This window comes from Geotrypetes seraphini, chromosome 1 (genome assembly GCF_902459505.1).
Source record: "Geotrypetes seraphini chromosome 1, aGeoSer1.1, whole genome shotgun sequence".
Classification (NCBI taxonomy): Eukaryota; Metazoa; Chordata; class Amphibia; order Gymnophiona; family Dermophiidae; genus Geotrypetes; species Geotrypetes seraphini.
The window spans coordinates 161624701-161641361 of record NC_047084.1 but is presented as its reverse complement, the minus strand read 5'-3'; the positions used below and the strand labels follow the sequence as shown (position 1 = coordinate 161641361).

Below are 16661 nucleotides of genomic sequence, written 5' to 3'. Positions count from 1 at the left end.
AATCAGATTTCACCCATTCATGTCAATGGAAAAAATGTAAAAAACTGCCATTCTCACAGTAATTCCAACTACCTGGGGTGATATGTTCTGGGGGGGTCTGCGGCCCACCTGCACACATGGGCGGAGCTACAAACAGAACATCAGATTTCACCCATTCATGTCAATGGAAAAAATGTAAAAAGCTGCCATTCTCACTGTGACCAATTTGGACGAAACTTGGTATGCAGATCCCTCACTACCTGGGTTGTTATGTTCTGGGGGTCTCGCGGCCCACCTGCACACGTGGGCGGAGCTACAAACAGAAAATCAGATTTCACCCATTCATGTCAATGGAAAAAATGTAAAAAGCTGCCATTCTCACAGTAATTAAAAAACGGCTTGACCAATTTGAACGAAACTTGGTATGCAGATCCCTCACTACCTGGGGTGATATGTTCTGGGGGTCTCGTGGCCCACCTGCACACGTGGGCGGAGCTACAAACAGAAAATCTCATTTCACCCATTCATGTCAATGGAAAAAATGTAAAAAGATGCCATTCTCACAGTAATTCAAAAACGGCTTGACCGATTTGAACGAAACTTGGTATGCAGATCCCTCACTACCTGGGGTGATATGTTCTGGGGGTCTTGTGGCCCACCTGCACACGTTGGCCGAGCTACAAGCAGAAAATCGGATTTCACCCATTCATGTCAATGGAAAAAATGTAAAAAGATGCCATTCTCACAGTAATTCAAAAACGGCTTGACCGATTTGAACGAAACTTGGTATGCAGATCCCTCACTACCTGGGGTGATATGTTCTTGGGGTCTCGCGGCCCACCTGCACACATGGGCGGAGCTACAAACAGAAAATCAGATTTCACCCATTTAAGTCAATGGAAAAAATGTAAAAAGCTGTGGGACCGATTTGAACGAAAATTGGTATGCAGATCCCTCACTACCGGGGGTGATATGTTCTGGGGGTCTCGCGGCCCACCTGCACACATGGGCGGAGCTACAAACAGAAAATCAGATTTCACCCATTCAAGTCAATGGAAAAAATGTAAAAAGCTGTGGGACCAATTTGAACGAAACTTGGTATGCAGATCCCTCACTACCTGGGGTGATATGTTCTGGGGGTCTCGTGGCCCACCTGCACACATGGGCGGAGCTACAAACAGAAAATCTCATTTCACCCATTCATGTCAATGGAAAAAATGTAAAAAGCTGCCATTCTCACAGTAATTAAAAAACGGCTTGACCGATTTGAACGAAACTTGGTATGCAGATCCCTCACTACCTGGGGTGATATGTTCTGGGGGTCTCGTGGCCCACCTGCACACATGGGCGGAGCTACAAACAGAAAATCTCATTTCACCCATTCATGTCAATGGAAAAAATGTAAAAAGATGCCATTCTCACAGTAATTCAAAAACGGCTTGACCGATTTGAACGAAACTTGGTATGCAGATCCCTCACTACCTGGGGTGATATGTTCTGGGGGTCTTGCGGCCCACCTGCACACGTTGGCCGAGCTACAAGCAGAAAATCGGATTTCACCCATTCATGTCAATGGAAAAAATGTAAAAAGATGCCATTCTCACAGTAATTCAAAAACGGCTTGACCGATTTGAACGAAACTTGGTATGCAGATCCCTCACTACCTGGGGTGATATGTTCTTGGGGACTCGCTGCCCACCTGCACACGTGGGCGGAGCTACAAACAGAAAATCAGATTTCACCCATTCAAGTCAATGGAAAAAATGTAAAAAGCTGTGGGACCGATTTGAACGAAAATTGGTATGCAGATCCCTCACTACCGGGGGTGATATGTTCTGGGGGTCTCGCGGCCCACCTGCACACGTGGGCGGAGCTACAAACAGAAAATCAGATTTCACCCATTCAAGTCAATGGAAAAAATGTAAAAAGCTGTGGGACCAATTTGAACGAAACTTGGTATGCAGATCCCTCACTACCTGGGGTGATATGTTCTGGGGGTCTCGCGGCCCACCTGCACACGTGGGTGGAGCTACAAACAGAAAATCACATTTCACCCATTCATGTCAATGGAAAAAATGTAAAAAGCTGCCATTCTCACAGTAATTAAAAACGGCTTGACCGATTTGAACGAAACTTGGTATGCAGATCCCTCACTACCTGGGGTGATATGTTCTGGGGGTCTCGTGGCCCACCTGCACACATGGGCGGAGCTACAAACAGAAAATCTCATTTCACCCATTCATGTCAATGGAAAAAATGTAAAAAGATGCCATTCTCACAGTAATTCAAAAACGGCTTGACCGATTTGAACGAAACTTGGTATGCAGATCCCTCACTACCTGGGGTGATATGTTCTGGGGGTCTTGCGGCCCACCTGCACACGTTGGCCGAGCTACAAGCAGAAAATCGGATTTCACCCATTCATGTCAATGGAAAAAATGTAAAAAGATGCCATTCTCACAGTAATTCAAAAACGGCTTGACCGATTTGAACGAAACTTGGTATGCAGATCCCTCACTACCTGGGGTGATATGTTCTTGGGGTCTCGCTGCCCACCTGCACACGTGGGCGGAGCTACAAACAGAAAATCAGATTTCACCCATTCAAGTCAATGGAAAAAATGTAAAAAGCTGTGGGACCGATTTGAACGAAAATTGGTATGCAGATCCCTCACTACCGGGGGTGATATGTTCTGGGGGTCTCGCGGCCCACCTGCACACGTGGGCGGAGCTACAAACAGAAAATCAGATTTCACCCATTCAAGTCAATGGAAAAAATGTAAAAAGCTGTGGGACCAATTTGAACGAAACTTGGTATGCAGATCCCTCACTACCTGGGGTGATATGTTCTGGGGGTCTCGCGGCCCACCTACACACGTGGGTGGAGCTACAAACAGAAAATCACATTTCACCCATTCATGTCAATGGAAAAAATGTAAAAAGATGCCATTCTCACATTAATTCAAAAACGGCTTGACCGATTTGAACGAAACTTGGTATGCAGATCCCTCACTACCTGGGGTGATATGTTCTGGGGGTCTTCCGGCCCACCTGCACACGTTGGCCGAGCTACAAGCAGAAAATCGGATTTCACCCATTCATGTCAATGGAAAAAATGTAATAAGCTGTGGGCCCGATTTGAACGAAACTTGGTATGCAGATCCCTCACTACCTGGGGTGATATGTTCTTGGGGTCTCGCGGCCCACCTGCACACGTGGGCGGAGCTACAAACAGAAAATCAGATTTCACCCATTCAAGTCAATGGAAAAAATGTAAAAAGCTGTGGGACCGATTTGAACGAAAATTGGTATGCAGATCCCTCACTACCGGGGGTGATATGTTCTTGGGGTCTCGCGACCCACCTGCACACGTGGGCGGAGCTACAAACAGAAAATCAGATTTCACCCTTTCAAGTCAATGGAAAAAATGTAAAAAGCTGTTGGACCGATTTGAACGAAACTTGGTATGCAGATCCCTCACTACCTGGGGTGATATGTTCTGGGGGTCTCGCGGCCCACCTGCACATGTGGGAAGGGTGGGTTCACCCAATAATGTATATGTTCTTGCTCCTGGAGGTGAAACCAAAAATGTTGTTTATAATCAAGTTTTGTGTTAGTTGTATTGTATTCATTTTGTCAAATATTTCACATTATAATTTGAATATTGTACTTTTTATAAAGTAAAAAAATATTTTCATTCACCACTATAAAGTATCTTTATTTGAATACATTTACAGTGTTATTGCTATAATTAAATACCCGTGCAACGCCAGGCCATCAGCTAGTTCTATATAGAAATGGGCCTAGTGAGCAGGAAAGGCCCACCTAAGGACTCGCAAAGCCTATTTCTCTCATTCTGCAACCTGCTTAGGTGTGATTCTCATGGAAGGTAGGCCTTTAAAACCCCGGTCTTTACATAACTACAATTAGAGAATGGCACGGGGGTCAAATTTTCTCTGTCCCTGTGGGAACTCATTTTCCTGTCCCATCCTCGTGAGTTCTTTTCCTGTCCCTGCCCCATTCCTGCAAGCTCCATCCTCATCTGCACAAGCCTCAAAAACTTTAAAATCATAAGTAGCAACGTTGTAGAGCTCAGATTGTGATGTCATAATGCCTCATTCCACCAATGCCTAAGCTCCGTCCTCATCTGCACAAGCCTCAAACACTTTAAAATCATAAGTAGCAACATTCTTGAGCTCAGATTATGATGTCATAATGCCTCATTCCACCAATGCCTAAGCTCCGTCCTCATCTGCACAAGCCTCAAACACTTTAAAATCATAAGTAGCAACGTTGTAGAGCTCAGATTGTGATGTCATAATGCCTCATTCCACCAATGCCTAAGCTCCGTCCTCATCTGCACAAGCCTCAAACACTTTAAAATCATAAGTAGCAACGTTGTAGAGCTCAGATTGTGATGCCATAATGCCTCATTCCACCAATGCCTAAGCTCCGTCCTCATCTGCACAAGCCTCAAACACTTTAAAATCATAAGTAGCAACGTTGTAGAGGTCAGATTGTGATGTCATAATGCCTCATTCCACCAATGCCTAAGCTCCGTCCTCATCTGCACAAGCCTCAAACACTTTAAAATCATAAGTAGCAACGTTGTAGAGCTCAGATTGTGATGTCATAATGCCTCATTCCACCAATGCCTAAGCTCCGTCCTCATCTGCACAAGCCTCAAACACTTTAAAATCATAAGTAGCAACGTTGTAGAGCTCAGATTGTGATGTCATAATGCCTCATTCCACCAATGCCTAAGCTCCGTCCTCGTCTGCACAAGCCTCAAACACTTTAAAATCATAAGTAGCAACATTCTTGAGCTCAGATTATGATGTCATAATGCCTCATTCCACCAATGCCTAAGCTCCGTCCTCGTCTGCACAAGCCTCAAACACTTTAAAATCATAAGTAGCAACGTTGTAGAGCTCAGATTGTGATGTCATAATGCCTCATTCCACCAATGCCTAAGCTCCGTCCTCATCTGCACAAGCCTCAAACACTTTAAAATCATAAGTAGCAATGTTGTAGAGCTCAGATTGTGATGCCATAATGCCTCATTCCATCAATGCCTAAGCTCCGTCCTCGTCTGCACAAGCCTCAAACACTTCAAAATCATAAGTGTTCGAGGCTTGTCTAGTTAAGGCAGAGCTTACAGGAACGGGGCAGGGATAGGGCCAGTGAGAAAACTCACGGGGACGGGACAGGGAAATTGAGTTCCTGCGGGGATGGGGGAAAATTTGTCCCTAAGTCATTCTCTAGCTACAGTTCTGCAAATGGCACCATGGCGTGACCGACACTTGGAACGGCACCATGTTTGGAGGTGCTGCCCGATAACGGTGCTGTTTGCAGAATCTGGTCTCAATGAAATGACTGCACATGGAAGTATTTTTTACTCGAAGCTCTGAAACTTCTTGTTAGAGAATGTGATAGCAGCAGTATCTGGATTTAAAAAACAGGTTTGGACAAGTTCCCGAAGGAAAGTCCATCGTCTGCTATTGAGACAGACATGAGGGAAGCCATGGAATGTTGCTTCTATTTGGGTCTCTGCCAGGTACTTGTGACCTGGACTGGCTTGTTGGAAACAGGATACTGGGCTAGAAGGAGTCGGCTTCACTACCAACAAGGAGACAGTAGAAGATGGCTTTTTTCCCCTGAAGTAGCCCTTGCCGGGCGAAACAGAAAGTCTTTTCTGTCGGGATTATGAGTTGGAAGCCTTTGGTGAAAATCTCCTTTTTCCAGATGAGTGTATTTTTTCCGTATCCAAGAGCTCTTGCACTAATTTAATCAAGCTGTAGCCGTTGCTAACTAATTGAGTTAAGTTTGGGATTCTGGCCTGTATTGCTATATACCGACGCTTATACATAAAAAAGACTATTGAAAAAAAGTGACCTAAATATGATTTTGTATGTATGAAAACGAGTGAAGCATAAAAACATGTGATAATAAAATACCCCCCGCCCTACACTTTAAATTAACATTTAATATAAGGGAACCAATTTTAAAATTAATCTTTACAATATTTCGTTAATGGTTTCCACACATCCTGAAATTTTTTAAGATAACCCCGCTGTATTGCAATAAACCTTTCCATTTTATAGATATGGCATAAAGAGTTCCACCAGAAGTTGTAATTCAATCTCTTCCAATCTTTCCAGTTAAATGTGATTTGTTGAATGGCAACTCCAGTCATTATAAGTAATAATTTGTTGTTATTTGCAGAAATCTGACTTTTGGCTCTCATTTCCATCCCAAATATTACAGTATCATAAGTCAATGCCACTGGGTTCTCTAATAAATTATTAATTTGGTCCCAAATTGATTTCCAAAAATTCATAATGTATGGGCAATGAAACAATAAATGATCTAAAGTTCCTGTTTCTAAATGACAATGCCAGCAACCTAACAGGGGGTCCATAACGCTCTATGCAATAGAAAAAACCAAGTTTGTCTCATAGATGCTGAAACCGTACATTTCATCCTCCAAGACCAAATTCGTGGCCATTGAGATGCAGTAAAAGTAAAAGGGGAGGGTTGGGATTGGGTTGGGTATAAGAATATGTGAGAAATGCCAATGATTATTTATAAGTGATATATTTAATGTTTATGTGATTGAATATATTTTAACACTTAATGTAATCTTGAAAATGAATAAATAAATAAAAAAAGAAAACGAGTGAAGCAGTGACTCATATATATGTTTGCGGAGTTTTTTTTATAAACCCGTGATGATGAGTGGAGGGCTGGGCACTTGTGTAGTCCCAACCTCCCTCAATTGAGGTTTATTTTTTCTCCGTTTCAATTTTTGGTTTATGTGTTGTCAGCTCTGTTTTTGGTATACATGGCCTGGATGTTTCCCTGCTAATAACTGGATTTTACAAACACGTATTTTTCATATATTTATTAATTATTTTGGACGTTTTGACCTTAATAAATTGCCGTTTGGTCTGACCCAGTATAGAAATTCTTATGTTTTTAATAATCCTCAAACTTTTTTGCATACTATATAGATAGAGATACATTTACATCTTACCATATCATAACCTTGAGAACATGGTCTCAGAAACATGCACTGCAAAATGCATTTTAAAAGATCTTTTATTAATTTCGCTCTGTTTTTCAGTTGATTAAATTTCCACTGAATGGAATCTTATTCCCTGCGTGAATGATGTCAGGTTCATATTATACTTCTTTATTTCTTGATTGTCGATAGCTTTATAAAACAATACGTTATTGGGTGGGAGGGGGGGATCATTTTAATATTTTATGATTATTTATGTAAGATTTTCAAGTGATACATGTTGTGATATAATTTGTTACACTCGATGATGTATTTAAAATGAATAAAGAATTAAAAAAAACAACAAAAAACTATACATTCATTTTATATATTGTCTCTTACGTCTGACATTTTTCGAAGGCATTTCTAGTCTAATCAGCTCATTTCAGGTTTTAACCCTTTCAGGACCATAAGGATCGTAGGCCAATTTTTGTGGTTTTGACGACATTTTTATGGTAAAAAGGGCTTGCAGATGCCAAAAAATTGATTTTTTTTGTGAAATATCATTAATTTTATTTTAAAAAAATCACACTTCTGGCTTATGGACAGTGTGGCAAGTGAATCTTCTCGTCAATCTGGCAACGACGCTAATGAATGAATGTCGGAACCAGTTTGTTTACATAAAGGCAGTATCCTATGGAATCCGTACATATCAAATTTAGAACTGTAGACTATCCCAATCAAAATTGATAGGATTTTAAAGTTATGGGACAAATATGTCCCTTGGTCCTGAAAGGGCTACTGGGCTACTCTGGCCATGCACTTTGCCCTAGGAAATATCAGCTCCATTTTCAGACCATTTCTTTTTTGTGCATCTATCAAAACAAAGTTGTGCCTTTTCAAAGTTTACTTAAATGTAATAGTATTAAAGCCAGTATTTTTATTTATTTATTTTAGTGAATAAGGGGTATGCCTTTAATTTCAGCTGCAGTTCTCTCACATATTGAATTATAGTATAAATCCCATAACATTGAAGGAACAAGGACAAATTCTGAGAGAAAACTGACATGTGCAGCATAGAATGACACAGGGACAAATTTGTCCCCTTCCCCACAGGAACTCAATTTCCCCATCCCATCCCCATGAGTTTTGCCCTGTCCCGACTCCCTACCCTATTCCTGTAAGCTCTGCTTTAACTGCACAAGCCTCGGACACTTATGATTTTAAAGTGTTCGAGGCTTGTGCAGATGATGACAGAGCTTGCAGGAATGGGACATGGACGGGAAAATGAGTTCCTGCAGGGAACGGGAAAATGAGTTCCTGCAGGGAACGGGGAAATGAGTTCCTGCAGGGAACGGGGAAAATTTGTCCCCGTGACATTCTCTAATGTACAGTATAAAACTCATGAGATGCCTAAATCATGGGTTTAAAGTATTATATAGCATGGACTTTGACGACATACATTCTAGTTGTTCCTCTATTCATTTTATAAAAACAATTTTCTTTCAAAATTGCTAGGCACTTTGAAGTAAACTATTTTGTTTCCAAAACAGAATTTAGAAGAAGATTTCATCTCTGCCTTTGCTTGCTTGCAAACCTTTACCAGAATTACAGAATGGCTGATGTATTAATTATGGGGTTCATAATCAAAAAAAAAAAAAAAAAAAACGTCTAAAAAGTATCCTAAATGGCTTCTTGGACAATCAAAAAGCCTGATCTCCAAGTACCCATAACCAAAGCTGATTTTTAGATGTATCTAAAACCAGCTTAGGCCTTTCCCCTGCCTCTAAACGCACAGAGAGAAGAGGCGTATTTAGAGGAGGGGAAAGGGCGGGCAGTGGGCGGGAGGTGGGCCGACCTACACCTAGGCGTACAACAGGTATAACCAAAACATTTGACAGGTTGCCTAGTCGGCACTTAGACCTTTTTGACTTAGACGAAGTCAAACCAGGTCTAAGTGCCGAAAAAGGGGCCACTGAGCTGATGGCCACTGGCGTGATCAGTTCAGCGGCCCGGCAACCTACCCACCGCAACCATCGCGGCAGGAGAGATGCCTCATCTCCCCTACCGCGATGTGATCACCCCTCTACCCGAACTGCCAGACACCGGTTACAGAATCCAGCTTTTAGGCGAAGGACTGGCTCCTCCTTCGCCTAAAAGCCCTTCTGTTGGACGTTTGGGGCTTAGGCGTTTTTTTTGGTTCATTATGGCCAAAAAGTGTAGACGTCGTGGGGGTGTACTTGTAGACGTAGTGGTGATCTGGGCTTTTAGTAGAGGCAGGCCATAATCAAAACAAGGACGTTTTGTTTTGGTTATGGACACTTTCCCTGCTTCTGCTTTGAACGTTTAAGGACTTAGGCCAAAAAGGGACCTAGACGGTTTTTTTGATTATACCCCTCTATGTCTTCTTTTGCTATTATTAAATGCCCACTGAATTATTTAACCACAGTGAGCAAATCTGTGAAAATCAAACCTTGTTTCTGTTTAACAATTTATAGCTAAGCTTGTAGACCAGTGTCTCTCAATCTGTGTGCCCTGAAAAGATTCCGGGTGTGCCATGAGAGATTCCAGAATTTTACTTTATTTTAAAAAATATTCCCTTCATAAGTATACTGTACACTAGAATAGATGACATGTAGTTTGTCAATGTTATGAGCATCTGTGTGCATAAGGATACAACCGCCCAGACAAGCATCATTCTTTGATATGATTGGTCCTTGAAAACTAAGGGCAAGTAATTTTATTTTTTATTTATTTATAAACTTGAGAGAGGTGGTGGAGAGGAAAACGGCGACTGAGTTCAAAGAAGCGTGGGATGAACACAGAGGATCTAGAATCAGAAAATAATATTAAATATTGAACTAAGGCCAGTACTGGGCAGACTTGCATGGTCTGTATAAGGCCGTTTGGGGGAGGATGGGCTGGAGAGGGCTTCAATGGCTGGGATGGTGCAGATGGGCTGGTGTAGGTTTGGATGGAGATTTTGGCAGTTGGAACTCAAGCACAGTACCAGGTAGAGCTTTGGATTCTTGCCCAGAAATAGACTGCAGATGGTGGATGATGAAAATGCGGGTTTGCTCGTCAACTACCGAGCCGTGTTTTGAGTAAATTTGCCCTCAAAAATAAGCACATCCATCACATTGATTAGCAGTTCAATTCTATCTACTTTTAGTTTCACCGTTGTTACAATTACCCATCCATAGCTTAGAAAACTTTAAATAAATAACTCTCTCAAATTTAATTTTTTGTTGATTTTGCAATTTTATAATTTCAATTATAAATGTGCCGCAAAAAAACATTTGCTCCGTTTAGTGTGCCGGAGCTTAAAAAAAAAAAAAATAAAAGTTTGAGAGACACTGTTATAAACAATATAAGGTGTGGGCTGTAAGTATAAAAATACAGTAAAACCTTGGATTGCAAGTAACTTGGTATGCAAGTGTTTTTCAAGACAAGCAAAACATTTTATTAAATTTTAACTTGATATACAAGCAATGTCTTGCAATACAAGTACATACAGTATACACGCATCACAACTGAGCCAATGGTTCTTCTCTCTCTGACTGTTCTAAACGAGCGACTGTTCTAAATGAGCGAGGTCTTACAATACCAGTACGTATATAGGATTAGGTGACACATTGACGAAATGGGTTGGGAACTGGCTTGGTGGTAGGCTTCAAAGGGTAGTGGTGAACGGCACCCCCTCAGAAATGACGGAGGTGATCAGTGGAGTGCCACAGGGTTCGGTCTTAGGACCGACCCTATTCAACATCTTTATAAGAGACTTGGCAGAAGGGCTTCGAGGTAAAATAGCCTTATTCGCCGATGACGCCAAACTAAGTAATGTAGTGGGAAAATGCACAACGGACGAAGATTCAATGCCCGACAACATGATGCACGACCTACTCCTACTGGAGCGCTGGTCTAGGACCTGGCAACTCAGCTTCAATGCCAAAAAATGCAAAGTAATGCACCTAGGCAACCATAATCCATACAAGACTTATACTCTTAATGGTGAGATCCTAACAAGAACGGTAGCAGAACGGGACCTGGGAGTGATCGTCAGTGAGGACATGAAGGCTGCCAGTCAGGTAGAGCAGGCCTCATCCAAGGCAAGACAGATCCTAGGTTGCATACGCAGGGGTTTCGTGAGCCGTAAGCCGGAAGTCATTATGCCATTGTATAGATCCATAGTGAGGCCCCACCTGGAATACTGTGTGCAATTCTGGAGACCACATTATCGCAAAGATGTGCTGAGATTGGAGTCGGTACAGAGAATGGCCACCCGGATGGTCTCGGGACTCAAAGATCTCCCGTACGAAGAAAGGTTAGACAAACTGCAGCTATACTCGCTTGAGGAGCGCAGAGAGAGGGGGGACATGATCGAGACGTTCAAGTATCTCACGGGCCGCATCGTAGCGGAAGAAGATATCTTCTTTTTCAAGGGACCCACGGCAACAAGAGGGCATCCGTGGAAAATCAGAGGCGGGAAACTACGAGGTGACACCAGGAAATTCTTTTTCACTGAAAGGGTAGTTGATCGCTGGAATAATCTTCCACTGCAGGTGATTGAGGCCAGCAGCGTGCCTGATTTTAAGGCCAAATGGGATCGACACGTGGGCTCTATTCACTAGGCAAAGGTAAGGGAGGGTCATCAGGGTGGGCAGACTAGATGGGCCGTGGCCCTTATCTGCCGTCAATTTCTATGTTTCTATGTATAGTATTTTGTATTAAAGTTTATGGGGTGTGGAACGAATCGTCTGAGTTTCCATTATTTCCTATGGGGAAATTCGCTTTGACATACGAATGCTTTGGATTACAAGTATGCTTCCAGAACAAATTATGCTCGCAAACCAAGGTTTTACTGTACTTCTGTTATGAGTAACGTGACCATTTATTATTTTTTTTCATCAAAGCGGGACATCTATTAATTGTCAGTCCTGCCCCAATCCCGCCCTAGCCCAGCCCCTAATTTCTTCCATTCATTTTTCATGTACAAATAATATCTTATTAATTCATAATGGTAACCATAAATTTTTTTTTTTTTAAACCCTCACAAAGCACACTATACGCAGAGAAAATGTTAATTATCATTTATATTTGGGGGGTTTTCAAAGATGTCACCTCAGTAACTATAGAAAAATAGACAAATATTGATAGCAGATATAAATTCTCAAAACTCACACATTTTGATCACTTAAGTGAAAATAAAATCATTTTTCCTACCTTTGCTGTCTGGCGATTTCATGAGTCTCTGGTTGTATTTCCTTCTGACTGTGTATCCTTTCTTTCATTTCTTTCTTTATTCAGGCCCAACAATTGTCCCTTTCTATTCCCTCCCTCCTTCCTTCCTATGTTCTTAGTGCCCCCAGTGCTCCTTCTTATGTCTTAAGTGCCCCTTCCTATGTCCTACGTGTCCCCTTCCTATGTCCTTAGTGCCCTCAGTGCCTCCTTCCTATGTCCTTAGTGCCCCCAGTGCCTCTTTCCATGTCCTTAGTTCCCCCAGTGCCTCCTTCACATGTCCTTAGTGCCCCTTCCTATGTCCTTAGTGCCCTCAGTGCCTCCTTCCCACGTCCTCAGTGCCCCCAGTGCCTCCTTCCCATGTCCCCCCCCACTACCTTCCAGCCTTTATCCCACCCCGTCCCCCAAAGCCAGCCTGTCTGCCTACCTCCCTCCCTGCCAAATCCAGCCTCCCTCCTTCCCTCCCGCGCCCGATTTAACCCCCCCCCCTTCGAGTCCGCCGCCACTGCTTGCCAGCCTCTCTCCTTACCTCCCTCCAGCGCTGATTCAACCCCTCCCCCCAGGTCCACCGTCAATGATGCTTGCCACCCAAAAGCCTTCTTCCCAACGTCAATTCAGATGTCGGAAAGTAAGTTCCGGGCCAGTAAATCACTACCTGGCTGGCCCAGAACTTCCTCTCTGATGTCAGAATTGACATTGGGAAGAAGGCTTCTGGGCAGCAAGCAGTGGTGGCAGACTGTGGGGGGAGGGAGGGGTTGAATCAGTGGCTGCAGACCTGAGGGGGGTTTGATTCGGGCACTGGAAGGAGGGAGGCTGGCTTGGCGCAGCAGAGAGGGAGGGGAAGCAATCACCTGTCCCGTTGACCCCATGCATAACTTCGGGACACTGCCCCTGAAAACGGGACATTTTGGCGTCTCGAAGCTGTGTGTGGGGACAACGGGACAGGGGATCTCAAAACGGGACGGTCCCGTTCAAAACGGGACATATGGTCACCTTAGTTATGAGGCCTGACAGTTTGTCTTCCGTATCTCGTCCTCTAGTTATAATGGGCTTCTATCAAGCAGTTGACTATCAATGGTCATGGGATGCATAACTGCTTTCTGTCTTCTATTATGTAGGACATTTTCGTCAAATCGTCTTCTGGAATTGAAACAGTTCTGCCTACAGTAGCAATCTAAACTTCACTATGATGATCATACACTCCATTGAACATTGTTGGTGAAGTATATGAAAACCATAATGTAGTGGAGCGAGGACTTGGTAGAAGTGGATTTTCTATTGCTTATGGAGAGGCATTAGAGAGATTAATGTGGCTTTCTATAAAACAGCATATCATTGAAGTACCGGCTTTAATTGAAAACATTACTTTCTCTAAACATTTTGTTAATGGAACTCATCATAAAATATGAAATGGGATGAGCTGGCAATAAAATCCTTGCATTCATTCTGTCATTCACTGTAATTGCTGGACAGTTCGCAAATATTCTTCAGTATTTAACTGCAACAAATTTTTACAATAAGCTTACTTGACATTGTCAATCATTTATTTTAGAAAGTCAGTCATGTTTTAGGTGCCATTTTTTTTCTCTTTCACAAGTTGCATCCTCTAACAGGGGTCTCAAAGTCCCTCCCTTGGCCATAATTGAAAAGGGCTGAGAGTCAAAATGAAATACACATCAGAAAAATTTTCTTTAAAGCAGTGGTCTCAAAAGTCCCTCCTTGAGGGCCGCAATCCAGTCGGGTTTTCAGGATTTCCCCAATGAATATGCGTTGAAAGCAGTGCATGCACATAGATCTCATGCATGCATATTCATTTGAGGAAATCCTGAAAACCCGACTGGATTGCAGCCCTCAAGGAGGGACTTTGAGATCCCTGCTTTATAGTTTATAAATCCTTCCTTTTGGCTAAGTCCTTACAATAATATTGTAATTTATAGCTAAAGGAGACATATGATTGAGAAACTGTTTTATTTTACTTTTGTGATTATGATAAACATATCAAGAGCCTCAAAATAGTACCCGGCGGGCCGCATGTGCCCCCCCCCCCCCCGACTTACTGAGACTTCACTGGAGGCCATCTAAATAGAGAACTACCTTGAGTATATAAGATGCAGGCCCAATTGATTTGGCTAGGTAAAGTTTAACCTGTGCTTGGAATGCCCTTCTTGAGGAGACTGTTGAGACAACAAAACACAATGAAATTCAAACACTTTTAGGGGTGGTTCATCCTTGGCATCTCTGCAGTAGAATGAAAATGGGATGTTCCGCTTCCCTGGTTCTTAGCTCATTGTGTTAACCATTCTGTTTCTCTATTGAAAATATGTACTTGCACAATCCCCATGTTCATGAAATCCGACTGTGCCACCACAAGGCATGAAAATTATTTTATACTATTTCTAGTAGAATTGCAATATGGAAGAAAAGCCATTAAACAAAGATCCCGATGAGGATAGAGAGGTTCAAGGAAAGAGTAAATTAAACTTTGAGGGAATCGAGAAGAGTAAATAGTAAGGATGTTGTAGCGTGGCCGTCCCTTGAACTATGGCATGGACTGGCACACGGCAACAATATAGGCCCTTTCACAAATGGAAGGAAGACCCTGTACTGGTGGGCTTACCACAATATAATAGTCAGAATGGCAAAATAACAGGTAACCTTTCAAAGCTACATTTATTTCTCATTCTGGTTTGTCTGAGAATTAAAGCAAGCTGTATTCATTTGTACAGCAAACAAAAAGCAAAGTTTCTTCTGCCAGCCTGGTCTGGACAAACTTAGAGTGCTCACTCCATGTTCCAGATAAGTTCAAATCATTTCCAAACACAGAAAAAAATACCCCATGAAACCGAAAAGTACTATCACTCAGTTCTTTTATCACAAAGGGTGTTTCAATTCAAGCATTAAGAATTCTCCAACCTCTCAATGCTAAAAGCCTTTTAGCAAAAGGAGAGAGAGATTGGTGGGTCTGCCAAAATAGGCACTTTGTAGCAACAAAATGCAGACTCTCAAATCCCACCTCAATGATGACCGGCAAATCCAGCCCCCAAACTCTTTATCTCCTCAGCAGAAAATAAAACTTGTCAGGGAAAAGCCACAGTTCCCCACTATCTTATACAGTCCTTAAGCCTGCTTAACTCCAGTAGTGCCTTAATGCACTGTACCTATGTGCAGCAGCGGCCATTTTGTGCCAAAAAAGGTTAAGCTCCCTGGAAAGTTTCAAGACATAAAACTTTCCCCTCTTTATTAGTCCCCATAAGTTCTCAGCAAGCACAGCTTAACTCACAGTCATAGACTTCCTCAGAAGCAAGGCATTTCCTCCAGCAGCTTGCACAGCAACAAAACTCTTGCTAACAAAAACCTGGAAAAGGCAACAAAACAGACTCAACTCACTTCCAAATCCTCAGAAAGTGTTTGCTCCAGTACAGGACCCAATTCCATCGCTTCTGGTGCGTTTTCCTCCGCTAGCTCATTTCCTTCCTCAGACAACAGCATTTCAAAAATCCTTGAGAGCTGCAGGGCCATGCCCAGCCCTACAGGGGGATGGTCACTGCTTAGCTCTGACTGCCTCTCTACCTGTTTAGCCAGCAATTTCAAGATGGTGGAACTTAAAGGGGCAGAGCCCTGTTTTTACCTGGCTGTGTTTGGCATGTAATGAAGGCAATGTTCTATGTGATGAGTTCTGTCTGGGCTCAGCATGATCACTATATTCTTGATTCTGCCCAGCAAAGTCACATTGGTCAACCCTAACCAGCTTAATAGGGGTGTTTTTAACTGGCACAAGGCTGATCTGAAAGTGACAAAGTTGCAAAGTTAAGGTGACCATACGTCCCGTTTTGAACAGGACTGTCCCGTTGTCCCCACACACAGCTTCGGGACGCCGAAATGTCCCGTTTTCAGGGACAGCATCCCGAAGCGTGCGTGGGGACAATGGGACAGGCGATTGCTTCCTCTCCCTCACAGCGGTGCAAAAAAAAAAGGCTCCCTCCAGGGCCCAATTCAACCCAACCCCCTCCCCCCCCCCCCCCCGGTCTGCTGCCGCTGCTGCTCTGCTTACCTCTCTCCAGCGCCGATTCAACAACATGCCCCACCCCCGCTGCTGCTGCTAATTGCTGCCCAGAAGCCTTCTTTCCGACGTCAATTCTGATGTCGGAGAGGACGTTCTGGGCCAGTCAGGTAGCAATTGGCTGGCCCGGAATGTCCTCTCTGACGTCAGAATTGACGTCGGGAAGAAGGCTTCTGGGCCGCAATTAGCAGCAGCGGCAGGTTTGAATCGGGTGCTGGAGGGAGGGATGCTTTTTTTTTTTTTTTTTTGCATGGCAGGGAGGGAAGGAGGTAGGCAGGCAGGCTGGCTTTGGGGGAGGGGGTGGGACAAATGCTAGAAGGCAGTGAGGGAGACATAGAAAGGAGGCACTGAGCGCACTAAGGACATGGGAAAGAGGCATTGG

General features: G+C 43.2%; 1 protein-coding gene across 1 annotated transcript in view; it reads right to left on the bottom strand.

Annotated features, from left to right (window-relative positions):
- LOC117358882 (DNA excision repair protein ERCC-8-like) overlaps nt 1-15786 on the bottom strand; it is a 133506-nt gene extending 117720 nt beyond the window's left edge. The window contains exon 1 of the mRNA XM_033940698.1: nt 15607-15786. The gene's annotated coding sequence lies outside the window, so the exon portion shown is untranslated. The remainder of the gene's footprint in view (nt 1-15606) is intronic.
- Between the last annotated feature and the right edge of the window lie 875 nt (nt 15787-16661).